This window comes from Urocampus carinirostris, chromosome 12 (genome assembly GCF_059441175.1).
Source record: "Urocampus carinirostris isolate Australia breed hairy pipefish chromosome 12, RoL_Ucar_1.0, whole genome shotgun sequence".
Lineage (NCBI taxonomy): Eukaryota > Metazoa > Chordata > Actinopteri > Syngnathiformes > Syngnathidae > Urocampus > Urocampus carinirostris.
In genome coordinates, this window is record NC_142360.1 from 26,971,371 (window position 1) to 26,990,017 (window position 18,647).

The 18,647-nt window shown below is 39.0% G+C and overlaps 1 protein-coding gene and 1 pseudogene across 2 annotated transcripts in view; both read left to right on the top strand.

Moving 5' to 3' along the window:
* Positions 1-3,935: 3,935 nt before the first annotated feature.
* The window catches only part of arid3a (AT-rich interaction domain 3A), a 105,720-nt gene continuing 91,008 nt past the window's right edge, over positions 3,936-18,647 (top strand). For both annotated transcript variants that reach the window (XM_088350195.1, XM_088350196.1), the window contains exon 1: positions 3,936-4,244. The gene's annotated coding sequence lies outside the window, so the exon portion shown is untranslated. The remainder of the gene's footprint in view (positions 4,245-18,647) is intronic.
* Positions 12,445-12,582, top strand: LOC148355372 (U2 spliceosomal RNA; annotated as a pseudogene).

Consider the following 18,647-nt stretch of genomic DNA (forward strand, 5'->3'; position numbering starts at 1 on the left):
TAACTGCTTTGTACCCTTGCAATATGCTACTTTGTAAGTAAATACAAGTCAGTGTCGGGCTTATAAAGTGCCTACGACGCTCTTTGCATTCAAACTTGTTAAACAACAACCCACTCCACGTGACATTATTTTCTGAAGTAATCTAACAATTTGCATTTTCTTCTTCAATATTACGCATGTTCTCGTTTCTGCTACGGGTATGCAATATTATGTTTTGTTCTCATTTTGTAATGCAGGGTTTTTTTCACCAGTGTGCTGTGAAATCGTGTCTAGTGCGCCACAGGAAATTGCCTAATTTTGTCTTTGCAAAAAAAACAAAAAAGGCAACAACAAAAACCTTACCATTGTTCAGTATCATTATTTTCTTCTTGTGATGAGCTGAGTATTTAAAGTATAATATTAATGTATAGCAGTAAGTGCCAAGAAATTACTATTTTATTTCCTTTTATAAACTAATTCTTTGCTCATGAGGTAGTGCAGGGAAATAAATATCTGTTTTTGTAGCTGGTTTTGTGCTTTTTTTATTTTACCAATAAAAACTCTTTCTTATACCAGGTGATAATATGATCATTATGCGTATTTTGTGTTCTTTTTCCAAGAAAATCAACACGAAAGTATAGTATAACATAAAAAACAGGTTGAAATATGATTTTAGCATAATTATTAACCAAAACCGGTCAATTTAGGCATAACAATGATTTAATGTTGACCAGAAAAACATGAATCTGGCGCCAGGAATGTACCTTGAGATTTTTTTAAAGGAACAGTGTGTAATATTTGAGCACTAAATGTCACAGTGTTGTATAGTGCCACCAAAAACGACTGTTACAAACCACAATACAGACTCATAGTGACCAAACCACATGATTTTCCATCTCGTTGATTTTTCCCAGCCTTTGACAAGGTTTTTTTTTTTTTTTTGGGGGTTACCCATAGCACATTTGTGCATGTGTTTACGTACGTTTTTATGTACGTTTGTGTGCATACTTTGTTTTGCGTACATTTTTTTTGCGTACGTTTTTCTGCATACGTTTTTGTGCTTGTGTTTACATGAGTTTTTGTGCGTACTTTTTCTTGCATACGTTTTATGCATAATTTTTGTGCGTGTATTTATGTACGTTTTTGTGTGTTTTTATGTACGTTTTTATGTATGTTTTTGTGCGTACTTTTTCTTGCGGATGTTTTTCGTGCGTCCTTTTTTGTGTATATGTTTTTGTGCGTTCGTTTTTGTGCATGTGTTTACGTACATTTTTGTGTGTTCTTATGTACATTTGCGCATATGCTTTCAGGCGCATATTTTTGTGAGTACGTTTTTGTGCGTGTTTTTATGTACTTTTTGCGCCTATATTTTCATGCGAACGTTCTCACGCATACGTTTTTGTGCATATATTCATGTACGTTTTTGTGTGTTTTTATGTACATTTTTGCACGTACGTTTTTAGGCGTATGTTTTTCAGACTACGTTTTTGTGCATCTCTTTATGTACATTTTTGTGTGTTTTTATGTACATTTTTGCGCGTTCGTTTTTGTGCATAGTTTTCATGCGTACGTTTTCATGCGTACGTTTTCATGCGTACGTTTTTGTGCGTACATTGAAAAACATTCTGTGTACATTCACGTACGTTATATGTTTTTACGTACATTTTGTGTTTGTGTATGTTTTTGTGCGTGTTTACGTACATTCTTACTCTATGATATTGTTTACTGTTTATTTTTGCTGCGCTCGAAGTGTAAGACAAATCTGTTGCTGGTGTAGTGCAATAAATATTACAAAGTTCTATGACGCAACTATCCATCTTTTCTTCTCTGTTCAACTGACTGCTGAAGGATTTTATACATTTGACTATAAAGGATTTTATACGATTAAATACAAGTTACATTTATCGAGTGCAATGAAGATTTTCACGGAGTGGGCTTCAGGTCACGCTGTTCCAAATTCGGAATGTTTTGGCTGGGGAATTTTGATAACACGACTCTGACGAAGGACGTCAGGCATTGTTTTGACAAACGCTCGGTGTTGTTTTGAAGTTCTCCAGACATCGAGGTGAGGGGGTGGACCCCACTTGGGGGCTTTCATTGGCACGCCCATGGGCGGAGCCGGCACACCAGCTTGCGGAAAGAAACGTGGGCAGAGGAAGTAAGGCAGAAGATCGAGAGAGGAGGGTTCACGGAGACTCGAGCGACGCTAATTCGGCCATGTATTCGATGGAGTTCACTTAGCTAAAATGTTTATTAAATTAAATCTGCCCCCGTGTGGAAATGCCGGTCTCTTGTTTATTTTTCCATCAAGAAACGAGCGTGCATTGTTAGGAGAATGCAGGTTGTGTTTGGTTTATGGAGTCAGATAACTAATTCGAACAATTTGGTAAACGGTACATTTTAATAATTAATTCCCAACATGCCCAGAAAATGTCAATTTTTTTGACATACGACTTCTTTTCAAAGTAACGAAAACTGTTAAATTCCTTGGTAACTAGTTACTTTTACTATGGAGTAACTCGGTTACTAATTCAGTTACTTTTTGGAAAACGTAGTCACTACTTTTTTAAAGTAACATGCCCAACATTGATTACTCAATGATGATGACATTTTCATGCAAAAAGGATCGGTATTGATCGATACTGGCCTGTAGATGGCTCTTTTCGTGACCATCTGTTATCGCGTGCGGACGTGCTCCGTTTTGCTTTCGCTTTTAATATAGGTGTACGAAGTGTTTTAGCCCCTAATTATGCCTCCGAAGAAAGTCAGTGCAAGCAGCAAAGTTGCTACAGGTGAAAAAAGAAAAGTAGTGCGTACAACTATTGCATTTGAGAAAGACATAATAGCAAAATATGAAGGAGGTGTGCGAGTGTCTGGTCTTGCTAGGGAATATTCCACCGTCCACCTGCGCCTTCTGCTGACCACCACAAAGGTAAGAAATCCTATTCATAATTATTTTCTTTATCCTTTTTTTATTTTTACACGTTCATGTTAGCGTAATCTTTCGTACGGAAGATTACGATAATGCGAACGTACGATTAGCCTGGGTTAGCTTCACGTTTACGTTAAACCTTCAAGGTAAACATTCAGGGTGTTGGAACGCAGCCCCCTTTCCAATGAACCGCTCACCACTTGTTGTGGAGACCCGGGTGCTAAATGACTTGAAAACGACCTGATTTTTTTATTTTTACATGTTCATGCTAGCGTAATCTTTCGTACGGAAGATTACGATAATGCGAACGTACGATTAGCCTGGGTTAGCTTTATGATCACATTAAACATTCAAGGCAAACATTCAGGGTGTCGGAACGGATTGGGGCGGCAGTAACTCAGGAGGTAGAGCGCTTGTCTTGGGATCAAGGGATCCCAGTTTGAATCCCGGCTCGTCCGTGTTACATGTCGAAGTGTCCTTGGGTAAGACACTGAACCCCTAATACCTCCAATAAGCAGGTTAGCGCCTTACATGGCTGCAAGGCCGCTATTGGGAAATGTGGAGCACATTGTAAAGCACTTTGGGAAGTCATTGACTTGAAAAGTGCTATATAAATGCAGATCATTTCATTTCATTTCATTAAAACAATTTACTGTAGCGAGCAGAGACGGGAGTCGTAGGCGGAGTGTCAAACAAAGGTGCCAACGAAAACCCACAACATTACATTATTTTGAATGGGAAAAATGATTTCGGTGATCGAACAAATCGGTTTTCGAACAGGGTTCTGGAACGGATTATGGTCGACAACCGAGGTTCCACTGTATATGGCTCCCGAGCCCTAGGTTCCCTACCCCTGATCCATAGTATAAGTGTGTATGTCTTTTATCTGGTATGCGTGCACTTCCAGTGGCACCAGTCCATTGAGCGGCGACACCCTCCCTCTTCTTCGGAGGGGGTTGGGGGTGATGACTGAGGGGTTGGCCCCTGCTGATTCAGAGGTTAGGAATTTGCATTTGATTGCTGTTTGTCAACCAATGGCCCGAGTGTGCAGAGCGGAGACTCTTCCCCACGCCTCCGCGCGTGTGCACGTCCACGATCCGAGCTCTCAATCTCTGAAAACATAATTACACGCCAAAGCTGAAGGTCGCACTAGATACCATGCAGTCACATGCGAGCGTTTTACTTCTAAGAGATCAACACAAGAGCGCTCGCCCTTCATTTTACTTGCGGGGCTTTTTCTGCACCCCCGTGTGACATTTACGGGAGTCAGGGAAAAATCAGGAATGCTTCTTCCGGTCCCAAAGAGTGTAAAAAACCAGCGGAAGTCAGCGTGGTAAGTTTAATATATATTCATATATATATTCACCACCGTGTTATTTACTGTTATACTATGTTTTTTGAAATACTTTGAATGTTCGCGACTGTTTCGCGCAGCGAATGTTTATAATTCTCCTCGCTACGTTATCTGATCGATAACCAATCGCCCAGCTGCGGATGGAGCCAATGCCATATGTCACCTCGCAAGGGGAGATTTCCACTTACGCCGCACTATTTTATTCCACAAAATATTGTTTTAAAAACATTTCAACCCCCGTGTCGCCTTAATTGTCATCGTTTTCGAATGAGATATCGTGTGCTGGTGTTATTTACGCTCAGTAAAGGTAAGTTAAGCATTAACAGGCAATATTTCCGACCCTCCCCGTCCCCCGTCAAGAAAAAACTGCCCTGTCAGTGTACAACAGCTCAGTGGCTACCATTTCAACAATAAGCTTAAAAAGAGAATTTCTTGAATAACAGATAACTAAAACTTCTACATTTGTGTTAGAATCGATGAGAAAAAGGGCCATTATCGCGTTTTCCTATTCAGTGCCGTCATAACAACTTGTTGGCTCGAATTCAAAGGCACCGACTGATAGTTGCTGACTTTTTACAAACAAGATTGTGTAATGTTGAACACCCGCACTTTTTCTCACTATTATGTTTATTTATTGCTGACTCAAATATAGATCACGAGAAAATCTGTAACATTATTATTTTTTGTCATGGGGTTATAGTTCCATTTAAGCAGGTATGAAATTCTCTCCCCAAAAAGTGACCTACGTGAATGGTGTAGATCCGAGGAGAAAATGCTTCGTGGTGTGGAGGGCGGTATTGTGACATTTCCCAAAGTGAATCGTGCATTTGAGAGTGTTCTTTGAATTTAGTTTGCACAATTTAGTTTGTGCAGGTAGAAATACTGTTTATATGAGTGTGTAACGCACAATACATTTGCTCTCAATACACACTTTTTTAATTTCACGGTACTGCAAATGAATGATAGAGAATGGAGGAAACAGACGATGGAAACAGCTCTTTGGTGTATCTGATAGTGAATCGGACTATGGTGGACATAATATAAATACATTGTAATTTTCATTTAGATATTGTGTACATGGTTGTCGATAAATGATTTGAATCATGGCTCCAAGTATTTAACAATGTTTTGTCACTTTTAATGCTTAGTTTGAGCTGAGAAAAGGTCAAGTTAAATTTTATAACAATTTTTATTAAAAAAAAAACCAACAGCGGGCGCGTTTTACACAAATACAGTATTTCCTCCAGATCAGGGTTTTTTAATCTTTTTCAAGCTGAGAGCTAGTTTTTGCTACTATTAAGCGCAAAGGGCACCCACTTTGATATACATATTTAAATTACGGGGTACGTACGGGTGCTTGAAATCCTCGAGGATGCTTGAATATTAATGTTGTGTTTATGAGGTTTGAGGAGAGCTTAAATGTTGGGTTAAGTGGTTGAAAATGCTTGAAATTGTTGCTTACTTTCTCTCCATTCTGACTCGATAAACCACTTATTAAATGATGAAAAGTAACAAGTCTGCTTAAAAATGACGCTGACACTGCTCTCATTGCAATTTACACAGACATGTGCGGCACAAATCGATCCATAGCTCTTCGCTTTGACGTAAACTGATTTCTTCTTTTAATGGTACTGGAGAAATTGGAAAACTAGCTTTAAAAGTCCTTAAAAAGTGCTTGATTTTGGCCATGAAAAAGGTATACGAAACCTTGTTATTACTTTGTTGTTACTATGATATTACTATGCTATTACCAGATCTATTTTTGGAAGTTGGGACCCAGTCAACCACTTAAAACAAAGAATCAGAAAATCACAATGACCCAGCACTGCCAGCTTTTTTCAGAACCAATTCGCAGCCACCTCAGCTGTCCTTAGGGCGCACCCTGTTCAAAGCAATATGGAACCCCAAAATTTTCCTGATTGATATGCAAAATTTGATGCACCTCGACTAGTTTGAACACGGCATTCAGATAAAAAAAATTGATTTGTGGAATACAGTACAGTAGGTCGGGTTCCAAAAATTTTCCGTGATAGTTAAAACCCACAAAATAGAAACCTATATTTATTTAATTTTGTAAATGTCCATTGTGTAATATTTGACAACTAGTAGGCACTGTATTGTCTAATGCGAACGAAAACCAGTGCCAAATGAGCACAGTGTAGCAGCACGATGCCAGACAAACATGGCAGCGATTATTAGGTATAAGGAATACATATGTCTCGAACTAAGAATACTCATTAACATTTTTATGATATATCATGTATTTTTGCTTCAAATCATGTTTTATTTCTGAATAATTTTTTTTTGTACAATTATGGGGCACTAAATATCATACACTGTCCCTTTTAATTATTTAAGAATAAACCCAATTTACATACCCAATAGAAGTTAATTTTTTTACAAAAAACTTTTGTACTGTCAAATTATAATTTTGAAAATAATCTTGGTTGATTTTATCACACAATCCACTTAACTTGACATAATACTTTGCCGCCATCATGTGGAAGTTATGTAAAACTGCATTGGTTTTGTCCTACAGAAACCTTGTATTTTTCCATTATCAAACATTTTGGAAAAAGCACCAGGGAGCAACTAGAGAGCACCAAAGACCCACATGTAGCCCCAAAGCAAGTTAAGCGGGTTGAGAAGTCCAACTTTGTTGGCGACAGAAAGCCTCTTCCTCTGTTTAGCCAATCAAAAATGCATAAGACAATGCACGATGAAAATCGGCAGGGTAGCAAAACCCAGATAAGTAAACCGTGATACGGCAAGGGATAACCGTACGATGAGAGTTAAGAAGCAAATCCACCATTGATTTTTCTCTCAGGGGGCGGCCATTTTGCTGCTTGAGTTGATAAGAAAATGTCAAAATCAATTCTCAGGTAAGGACCAATCAATTCACTCCTTATTTCTAAACTCAGCTGTGATTGGTTGGCGTTTGGGCTCTCATCAACTCTGAGTTTATTTCAACTCGACTGCTAGTTGCAAAATGGTCGAAATATTCTGAAGTGATTAAAAACAAGTCATTTTTACGCTTATTTAAATTATAATTTAAAACAATTAGAACTCAGTGTTTAGACTAGTGGGGAAGGGTATAACTTTTTTAGTTGTAACGTTCCCGTACTGTAATCTTAAAGTCTAGCAATTAGCATTAGCTTCCATTGTTTACATTCTCTGAAACTCAACTCATGGGAATGGATAGGCGAGTACCGATAGCCATTTGAACCACACCGACCTGAAATAAGAGTATAATAGCCATAAATTAAATGGACGTTGTCTATTATCTAGCCCACCAGTTCTAGGTCATTGTGATTTTCTAGAAAAAATATTTTTTATTGGTTGACTGAGTCTATTTACCCTATTTTAACGATTAATCTGGTAATAACATAGTAATAACATGATACATTTATTTTAGAAATACAAATAAATTAAATCCCAGTTCATGGGCTTCATGGACAAAAACAACCATTTCAGAAAGATTTTGAAAACATTTTTACAGTTTGGTCACTCTGAGTCTCCTCCGTAGTTTATATTATTCCTTGTGCTTTTGAGCACTCTGTTTAATATGCCAAACACAATACAGTTATATCTAGTGGTCAAACAATACACACTGTCCCTTAAAGTTAAATCATCCACCAGACTGGTGGATTGGGACCCAAACACGGGTTGCGGACCTTTTCCTTGTTAAAATTCTAAGGAGAAGAAACCACGAAGGTTCAATTAAACGTCTTGAGTAAATGGCAATGATGTCCTGCTTTATCTCTTCCACTTTAAACAACGAGTGCGCTTGAGAGGGACCAAATCTCATTTTATTGGGATTTTGTTGGTTTTATTTCCCTCTTCTGCGCGTTATAAAAGGTCACAAGAAAGAACAAAGAAGGAAAAGATTGCAATGTATGAAAGCTGTGTACAAGTGTCTGCAGTTGAGACACTGCTCGAAGGTATAGTAAATGGTTTTAAAATGTTTAATTTTAGCTTTTTACCAATATTTTAATCTTCATTAATTACATAACTAAATAAATATGTTTAGGCACATGCTTTATCAAAATGTTGATTTTGGATGTGTCTATTTTACGCTTCAGAACTGTACCTGGTATTTTTACCTAAACACCTAAAAAGGTGTACCTAGGGTATAACGGAAGCTGTAGTTGAACCATTTGGGGTATCAACACATTTTTTTGTCTCTTTTTGAAGATTTAAGGGTGTTTTATATATGCGATGTAGGGCTATATGAGTATATACGGTACTTGAAGTCGTCTTGGTTTTGCTGGCCATTTTGTTTTTTGTAAAAAAAGGCGAATCTATTATATTATCTCTGCTTTAAACTGCCTTGTCATTACATACATTTAGAAGTTGGGAATTTGTTCTTGGTTTGGGTCGTAACTTGTTATCACTGTGGTGGGTCCTAAAGTCAGACCAGTTAAGAACCGTTGCACTAGACAAATCCAACATATAAGGGAAACAAAGTTGTTGTTTTTTGCGGCTACTTACTTGTGAGATGTAACAGGATGTTTGAGGGGCCGGAAAACTAGAAATGCATTCTTTAGGTGGATGCCATTGGGCAGTCCTCTCATTGTTTACTCTTGCCTTAAAAGTCAAAGGGAAGAATCAAGTTCCAATATGAATACTAGCTCATTTTAACTGCAATTATTCAGACCCGGGGGTGGGGTGGGAAAGAGTTTGAATTAAGTCCAGTGACGTTTTTAAAGTCAAAACACTCGTGCTGCGATCTGGCATTTGGTTTGTGGGTAGATTGACACTTTCACGCTTTAAGACCTGGGGGGGTTGGGGGGCTACAGGAAGTTGGTCTGTGTAGGTCTTTGTATGTGCCCTTAAAAATATAAGCACTTAAAGGTTTCTTGTCTGATCTACATGTAAACGCTGGTCCTTGACCAACAGCAGTTGCTAAGCTTTTCTGTCTTCCTTGTAAAGTTTTAATATGTTCTCGGGACTCCCACGTTGAAGTGATGTCTCATTAAACGATGATAAAACACAATCTTGTATTGAGAATGGCTGACGGCATCTCCGATGCGCCGGCACAAGGCAATCATGGGGCAATTTTTGGGTTACTAACTTCCATAAAGAGAACAATTTAACACACTGGTTCTCAACGGGTTTGACTTCAGGACCCACCATTCTACTCTTAACGACAAGCTACAACCCAAAATCGAGATTTCACTTCTCAAATGTATCCAATGAAAGGATCGTGCAATTCGAAGCTGAGTTAGTAGAATATATAGTTTTCGTCCCCCTCCAAAAACACCAGCGAAACAAAAATGACTCACATATAAGCCTACTTGCATACAAGCAACCCTGTAAAACCGATTAAAAATAGTCACATACTTGAAGGAATTAAAAGTATTTCAAAAGCTTGTACCTAAACGGCGATAATTATTTAATTATGTAGTTAATATGAATCGAATTGGTGTCGCTCGAGTCTCTGGGAAGCCTCCTCTCTCGTTCTCCCGCTGCTCCTCTTGGCCCACGTCTTTCTGCAAGATGGTGTGCAGGCTCCTCCCATGGGCGTGCCAATGAAGCCCAACCTGGGCGTCGCGATGTCTGGAAAACTCAAAAACAACACAGAGCGTTTCTACGTCATCGGGGCCTTGTTCTCAAAACATCGCCTGCCGTCCTCCGTCAGAGTGCTGTTTTCAAAATTCCCTAGTCAAAATATTCTGCATTTGGAACGGTGTGACCTGTCATTGAACTATAGCCTACTCGGTGAAAATCTTCATTGCACTCAATAAACGTAACTTGTATTCAATCGTATAACATCCTTTATAGTCAAATGTATAAAATCATTCACTATTCTGTCTTTTATTATCATATTTGGGATTGGCGTGATGCAAAAGTAATAGAAAGTCATCAGGCAACACTACTGCAATATTATGGTATTCGAATCACATTACTGGTTACATTTTTTAACAGGTAACTAGTAACTGCATCTGATTATATTTTTAAAGTAACCCAACCCTGTATAGTACAAAATGTCTTGAAAATAATACATCTGTGGATATCCGTAAGGGGGGGGGGAGTGTTTTTCCACATTTCCACATTAAACATTAACTGATAAATGTGCTCAGACTGCATAGATGAATTATCTCACACCCCCACCGGTGTCCAATCACCTGAGAGACTTGCGTTGAAGTTGCCCATCTAATCTGTTGGGTCCAATCTAGCATACATTGTCAAAATCTAACCGGTCTCTTGTGCTTCTTGGTTGAAATAGAGAAACTTTGGAAGCCTCTGGGAAATGTGTGCTTGCCCAAGACCACATTCTGATTTTAAAAGGTTTCATGGTTCACCGATCCCTTAACCGCATGGGTCGTCAGGCCACCAATGAGGACGCAACTCTGGACAGCCTTCTCTACTGTTGACGGTCCTGGCAAAGTTGGCACCAGTCCATTCCTCAATGTTGTCGGCCCAGTTCTTTTGTCCCTCCGGATGGTTTTAAGTCTGGCAAGTGCGGCTATGGTTTGAGCTATCCTGGCCCTGATTTCTGGTTCATATCGAAATAATTATGTCCAAAAAATCAGCCCAGTAACAATTCTAATCTCTGGTGTCACTCAAGGTTTCTACTCTATGTATTTTTTTTGTAATTTAAAGAGACGTTGCGTATTTAGAACTTCCCAGTGGTAAGAAAACTATACGGATTTGAATAATTAGCAAAAGGTACATGAACTATAATACAAATACACATTTTCTTATATACTTGTATCTGAGATAACATGAGGCTCCCCTAGAGGGAGCTGACATGATTGTCTGCCATTTGGGACAAATTAAAATGGAAGTAACACTGTGTGGTTTGGTCACTTTGAGTCTCTAGTTTGTATTCTTCATTGTGCTTTGTAACACTCGGTTTTTGCTGGACTACACATTACAGCGATATCAAGTGGTCAAATGTTACAGTGTCTCTTTAAAGTAGCTTTGAAAGTTTAACTTGAAGAAAATCTAAGGAGACCCCTCGCTATTACTTTTTTATATGCTGTCTGCAATTTGGAACTTTGTTACTTTCTGCTCCTATCTCCTGGCTCAAAGTCATGATTGCAACCCCAGTCAGCTCATTCCTCAAGTAGGTGCATTTTTTAGATGCAATCGACCAAACTTTTTTTTTTTCATATTTTTAGGGGTTTTGGCTGGCGTTTGGAGGATATTCCAAACAGGCCTTTTCTTACTTTCACCATTTTCATGCTATCCTAATATAAGTTGCAGGCACGCGCATACAATCACTCATCTACCCACTTCCTTCCTTCCTAATGTGTTGTGAGTCCCAGTACAGCGGTGCTAAAGGTGGGATTAAGGAAAAAACATAAAGACTCTTTGAACACATTTGGGCATTGTTAACACATACCTAATTGAGAAAATATTCAACTTTCAACTTCTTAAGCACACTTCAAACGACACAGCCCACCTTGGAGGTAGAGGGCTCGTCTTGGGATCAAGAGATCGCAGGTTCGATTCCCGGCTCCTCCGTGTTATATGTCGAAGTGTCCTTGGGCAAGACACTGAATCCCTAATGCCCCCAATAAGCAGGTCTGCACCTTGCATGGCTGCATGGCCGCTATTGGTGCGTGAGTGTATGTGTGAAGCACATTGTAAAGCGCTTTGGGAGGTCTTCATTGACTTGAAAAGCGCTATATAAATCCAGACCATTTACCATTTAAGTTCTTGATTTTTACTTTACAATCTTGAAATTTTGAACTAGATGCCAGACTTAATTTCTGCATTTGTTTAAAACTGGAACACTTCTTTCCCAATGTGATGAATGTGCTTCCTTTGAGTCTACACTGACCGTCTCAGGGGTGTGAGTACTTCTAATGAGTTCTAGTGCTCTCTTTTTCGTGGTGTACCTCTGCACACTCATTTTATTTGCTTATTTCCCCAGAGTGCATTTACATCGCCTTCCTCTCCAACATGTGAGCAGCTCCCTAAGGCCTCTTTTTATTTCTAGTGTGTATTTGTATCAGTCCCACTCCTCTGCCTTTAATCCAAACCGAGCCCGCTTTGCAAATTAATCCAATTAACGGTAATCCCTCGGTTTTCACGGTTAACCGGGACCGGACTCCTCACGGCGAAATGTGAAAAACTGTAGCGTCGCACATTCATAAAAGCCCCCATAGGTCAAACATACCTCGAGATTACGTCCTTTAAGGGTTATTGACTTTGATGTGCTAGGTCCTTAGCTTGGCCCTTTTGTGTACTTTCTATGAAGTCACCATCTTTGATTTTTGCATTTCGGAGATGGAATATGAGCTTGCTCTGTCCACTCCACGCATCGGCCCGGTATTGCAGTACCTCCGGGAACGGTGCATTCGCAATGATCGCAGCATGGCTTTAGGACTAGGACCTTAGCTTGGCCTTTTGGCTGAGAGTAAGAGTCCCGGCTCCTAGGCTTTGTAGCGTATTATGAACTGACCGATAACGGATAATGGATAATGAATAACGAAGATAGATCAATAACCCTTAAAAACCCCAAAACCCCCTTTAAGGGTTATTGATCTATCTTCGTTATTCATTAGCCATTATTCGTTATCGGTCAGTTCATAATACGCTACAAAGCCAAGGCGCCGGGACACTTACTCTCAGCCAAAAGGCCGAGCTAAGGTCCTAGCCCCAACTGAGAGTATACGACTGTAACCAAATAACAACAATAGATCTACAAATAAAAATGTGGAACACAGAATTGCAGTTGAATGAACAGTCTTTTGTCATTATACAAAAGTACAACAAAAATGAATGGCTTCTTCTATTAGTGCAAGAATGCGATTAAGAGAGCAGCTGGCTAGTGTGCACAATAGCATCGGATTGCCTGAAATTAAGCTAGGTTACCGCAATGATTAAAATACAACCGTCCCGAATGTAGCAGTTTCCTACGAGTTGTATCTCCAGGTCATCTATTTCAAGTTTAGCGATAGCTCAACAGAGTTGTTAGCCTAGCCATAGCAGTAGGCCTGACCTGCAGCCTTGCTATTTGCCTTCGCCTCCCGAAACCGATAATAATCCACTGAACACTCGCTGGTGACCTTAATGAATTTCTTTTCAATGTAACGAGCTGCTGGAATACAAGCTGTAGCTGTAGCCGCGATTGGCAATTTGTTTTGAAAACATTGACATGTACGCCCGCCCTGCTCTTTGACTGACAGCATACACCAGCCTATCACAGTCGCACTTAGATATTTGTCACACCCACCGAACACACAAAGCCCTCCCTAACCCGTGTCAGTGATAGCGTTTGCTGTCTGCTGTCAGAACCAGTGTTGGGCACGATACTTTAAAAAATTTGTTATTGTTACTCAGTACGTTTTCCAAAAAGTAACTGACTTAGTAAATTAACTACTCTATAATACAAGCAGGGTTGGGTATGGTTACTTTAACTTGATTACTTTATATTACTTTTTGATTACTCCAATACCAAATATGCTAATAAAAGACAAAATAAACTAAATATGAATACAATTACTAAGTTTTGTGCAGGCTTGGGGAGTAAAGGAATACATGGAATGGCAAAAATTATGTTGGCAAGCTGTTTGGATTTATTTTCATTTTGTTTCTGTCGCATTTTATGTTAGTTTTGCCAGAGATCAAAGAGATCAAAGCCAAGAGAGAAAGCTTATCACGTGTTGTGAGTCATAATTGTTTTCATATTTAGTCTATTTTCTCTTTTATTAGCATATTTGGTATTGGAGTAATCCAAAAGTAATTGAAAGTAATCAAGTTAAAGTAACCCTACCCAACCCTGAATACAAGGGACTGGTTACCAGGGGAAGTAACTTTATCGTTACTTTGAAAAAAGTTGTTGTCTGTCAAAGGACCTGACATTTTCTGAGCAGTATTTGAGTCAGCTGAATAGAGAATAGACTGGTAGTCGTGTTATAGAACCTTGCGTTTATTGCACTTCACCAGCAAAATATTTTTCCTACACTTGGAGTGCAACAAAAATAACCTGTAAACAATATAATAAAATAACAATCAGCATGTTTATTAACACGAACAGAAACCTGCTTTAACACGCACAAAATCGTACGTAAACACGCACAGAAATGCACGTAAACACACAAAACGTATGTAACCACATAGAACGTACATAAATACACACAAAAAATGTACGAAACAACACACAAAATTGTACAAAAACACGCAAACATACGCAAACGCACCAAAATCCACATAAGAACACACAAAAACGTACAGTACGTAAACACGCAAACTGCACTGAATTTGAACCGCCAGTCAAGGTTATAACGGCAAAAACAATTGTTTGATTACTCCGTCACTGAAAAAAATGATGATGTTACTTTAATTATAACTTCGTTATTTCCAACCCCGATCAGAACACAATGCACAATACGTCGACATCAACGACAATAAAGACAATTCACTTTCAAATCCGCAAAGTAGTGAACCAGCGATAACCAAAGCGCGGACCAGCGATGGGTCTCTGTATTTCACACCCCACACTGAGAATCCTCCCCCTGATGTAGTCAGTTCTACATATATATGAAGTCTCCATGGCAGCCGTGACGGGTTTTAAATTTGAACTAGAGGCTGTTTGAGAAAGCAGGCAAACCTTTTCCTCTGCGAGTGTCACATTTGGCCTCTGACTCAAAGACATTTGCGCACTAGACCAGTGTTACGTTGCCACGTCATTAGAATATCCCCCCAAGGTTTGTTAGGGGTGTGAGCCAAAACTTGCTTAAACATTCTATTAATGAACATCCCGTGTGTTGTTGGGACTGGGTTTCTTTGAATGTTTTCTTTTCCTGGAGGGTGCTGCAAAGAAGACCGAAGCCGCTTGCTTGGCTGCCTTTCAGCTGCACTTGTGCCAAAGCTTCTTTTCCCCGCGCAGCACGTGGCGCTTTCACTATGTTATCGTGCCAAAAAGCACAAGTTACTTCACTTCTTGGGCCGGAGCCACGGGGGAATCCCTGACCGTGACGCAGGCGAAGGAAAGGCCTCAGAGCTCTAGGATGCACGGCAAGGCTTTTGTGTGTGAGGCCTGGGTCTTGTTTTGGGCTCATGTAGCGACCCTCGTTCATGCACGACACAAGGTTTCACAATCTCTGGGTTTATTGCCTGCATTCAGTAAATAAAACAATACAAAAGTCAGGGGTCTCTGTTCTCGACTGCAATTATCTTCAACGCTTACAAAAATCACTTAAGCAACGGCAAGCAGACAACATGCGAGCACATTAATAATGAAACTTCGATAATAACAATGAACATAACTTTCCCACGTACCTGCATTCAGTAAATAAAACAATACAAAAGTCAGGGGTCTCTGTTCTCGACTGCAATTATCTAAAATATTGAAGATACAAAAGAACGGGTCATCACTCAACAGGCCGCACCTCGTGGCGTGTTTGCATCAAAACATGTTGCATTTTCATTTCAAGCTGTATTAACTTCTTATTTAGTGCTTTTTTAATACACATCATTTAGAACAACTTATATGTCTTTATATACAAAAATAATTTCGAAAGCAGCTCAAATGTCTAGCAAAATATGCATTTTTTTATCCAACTGATATTGGGCACAGCTTACCTTCAACGCTTACAAAAATCACTTAAGCTACGGCAAGCGCTGAAGCCCATAAAGTGCCAAACGAAAAAAACAGTCGCAGACGCCCATGACTTAACAACTGAATGAGGTACCGGAATATTAACAGTAATACAACAAAAACACAGATTTTGTGAGAATTCAAAAAAACATTCAAAACAATCAAATTTCAACTCTGTTACACCCATCTACAGTGTTGGGCTGGTTTATGAAGAAAAAGTAATTAATTACAGTTACTCGTTACTTCCTTTAATAGGTAACTCCCTCACCTCACAGAGATTACTGACACCCAAAAGTAGCGCATTTACTCTGAAACTAACTCTGTAGTTGCAGATTACTGTATATACAGTGCTTAGCAAAAGTCTCAGTTTAAATCCGTTTTCTGTGATGCGCCCGAGGAATAAAAACCTATAATAGGCACGCACAAACATAGGTTTGGCATTGGTGGTGACCAAATCACAAAAAAATTATCTCGTGAAATACAGATTTCAACACATTTTAAAATCTTCCATAGCACTGTGCGAGCAATAATAAAGAAACGGATAGAGCATAAATCTTTTGGGCCAAACAAGGAATAAACTAATCAGAGAAGCAACCGAGAGGCCCGTGATCATATTAGCCGATTAGCCATGGTCTGCTGCGGTGAGACGATCTGTGCATAAGATAACTATAATTGGTACTCTGCGTAAATCTTTCCTTTACAGAAGAGTAAAGAAAACCCTTACTGAAAGAATACCATAAAAAAGCCCCTTTGGCGTTTGCAAGTAGCCACATGGGAAACACAAATAACACGTGGAATAAGGTGCTCTGGTCAGATGAGACCAGAATAAAACCTTGTGGGCTGAATTCAAAGCGTTATGTTTGCTGTAAGAGTAAAACTGTGCATCATCCTGAAAACAGCATCCCTACTTTCAAACATGGTGAAATATGGCATTGTCAAAACATTTTTGGGTGGCCAATACTTTTGCAAGGAACTGTACAGAAGCAGATCTAAAACTGCTTAAAAATAGCTACATAATAAAAGAAAGCGAGGAAAATATGTACACCAACCCGTGGAAGCGGTAAAGCCTTCATATTTCTCGTCTTGTACAATTGTAAGACCTTCTGAACGAAAACTCAGCCGAGACACTCCGTATCCATTTTGTCTTACCACTCAAAAATCTCCTCTTTTATTGTTGAGTACTGTCCAAGATGCTTTTTTTTATTCCAGACACAGTGTATTGCAAAAATAATTTTACAAATGATGAGACCAAAATTCAGACCACTCTTACCGTAAATTCTGTGCTCATGCCTGCCCCACTGATTCCCTATTGGTTTGTTGTTACTGTATAAGCCACACCTCCTCCCCATACGCTGCCAACCATTCGCTACTGTTGACAAACAACCAAACTTGTGCATTTTGATTGCACCCCCCCCCCCCTAATTCCAGTATTTTATTTTCTAGTTTAAATACAGCTGAGATGTGAGTATATATTGTAGGGAGAATATCAGTAGGGAGACATTCTTCTACTCTGTGCTTGAGACAGTGCCACCGTAACTGTATCAGGTTGTACTTTGAAGGGCCATATAAACATGCCACTTTGATGACATAGTGGACGGTGTGATGCTAGCAGACTAAAGGTTCGTTTTTCCGTCCAGAGCGTTTATCTTGAAATTCATGAACTGGTTCTAATGAGTAGTTGAGTAACGCGCCATTTTGTAACAATGAATGAGTTACAAATTTTATGAAAAACGCAATTAGGTATTTGTTACTGAGTAGAGCATTTGCGTTCCACAACTGAGTTACTTTGTAACGCGTTACTCCCAACCAGGGTTGGGTAGGGTTACTTTAACTGGATTACTTTCAATTACTTCTGGATTACTCCAATACCAAATATGCTAATAAAAGACAAAAGAAACTAAATATGAATAAAATGATGACTCAACATGTGGTAAGCTTTCTCTCCTGGCTTTGATCTCTTTGATCTCCGGCAAAACTAACATAAAATGCGACAGAAACAAAATGAAAATAAATCCAAACAGCTTGCCAACATAATTTTTGCCGTTTCATGTATTCCGTTACTCCCCAAGCCTGCACAAAATGTAGTAATTTTATTCATATTTAGTTTATTTTGTCTTTTTTTTTTTTAGCATATTTGGTACTGGAGTAATCCAAAAGTAATTGAAAGTAATCCAGTTAAAGTAACCCTACCCAACCCTGCTCCCAACATTGCTCGTGTCTGACATCGGGTTTGGCGTCTACAGACAAAATATTTGGTCTTTTGCTTGTTGCGTTTTGCGGCATGGTTATGTATCAGTCAAAACTGATATATTAGCAATTCGTAGTATGAGAAACCTGGCAAATTGCCCAATATGTCAGGTATTCCTTCTTTTTGAACAGACTTGTTTTGGAACTTTGTACAACAGCTTGTTTACATACACCGTGTAATTTTGTTTCCCTGCATAAGATATTTGTTTAAAAAAACAAGTACTCCCTTCTACAAAAAGGCACTGACTAGTCCTTACAAAAAAGTCATGTTTCTCAACCTTGATTCAACATTGCTATTAGAATCATCTTTGTTGTTATTGATAACAACATGGTGAACATCGTTTTGGAAAATAAACGTGGCACTCCAGAATTAAGACGCAATATAGATTTAAAGGGACAGTGTGTATTATGTAGTGCCTCCCTGTTATTAAAAAAACTTTATTCATTTCGGAAAAAAACAATTTAACTAAAAAGCAAAAATACACAAACTCTCATATTAACAGGCATTTCAAAGAACAAAATCGCCATATACAATCAAGTGTAAAAACACAGCTCATTGATATGTTTATTGTTTAGTA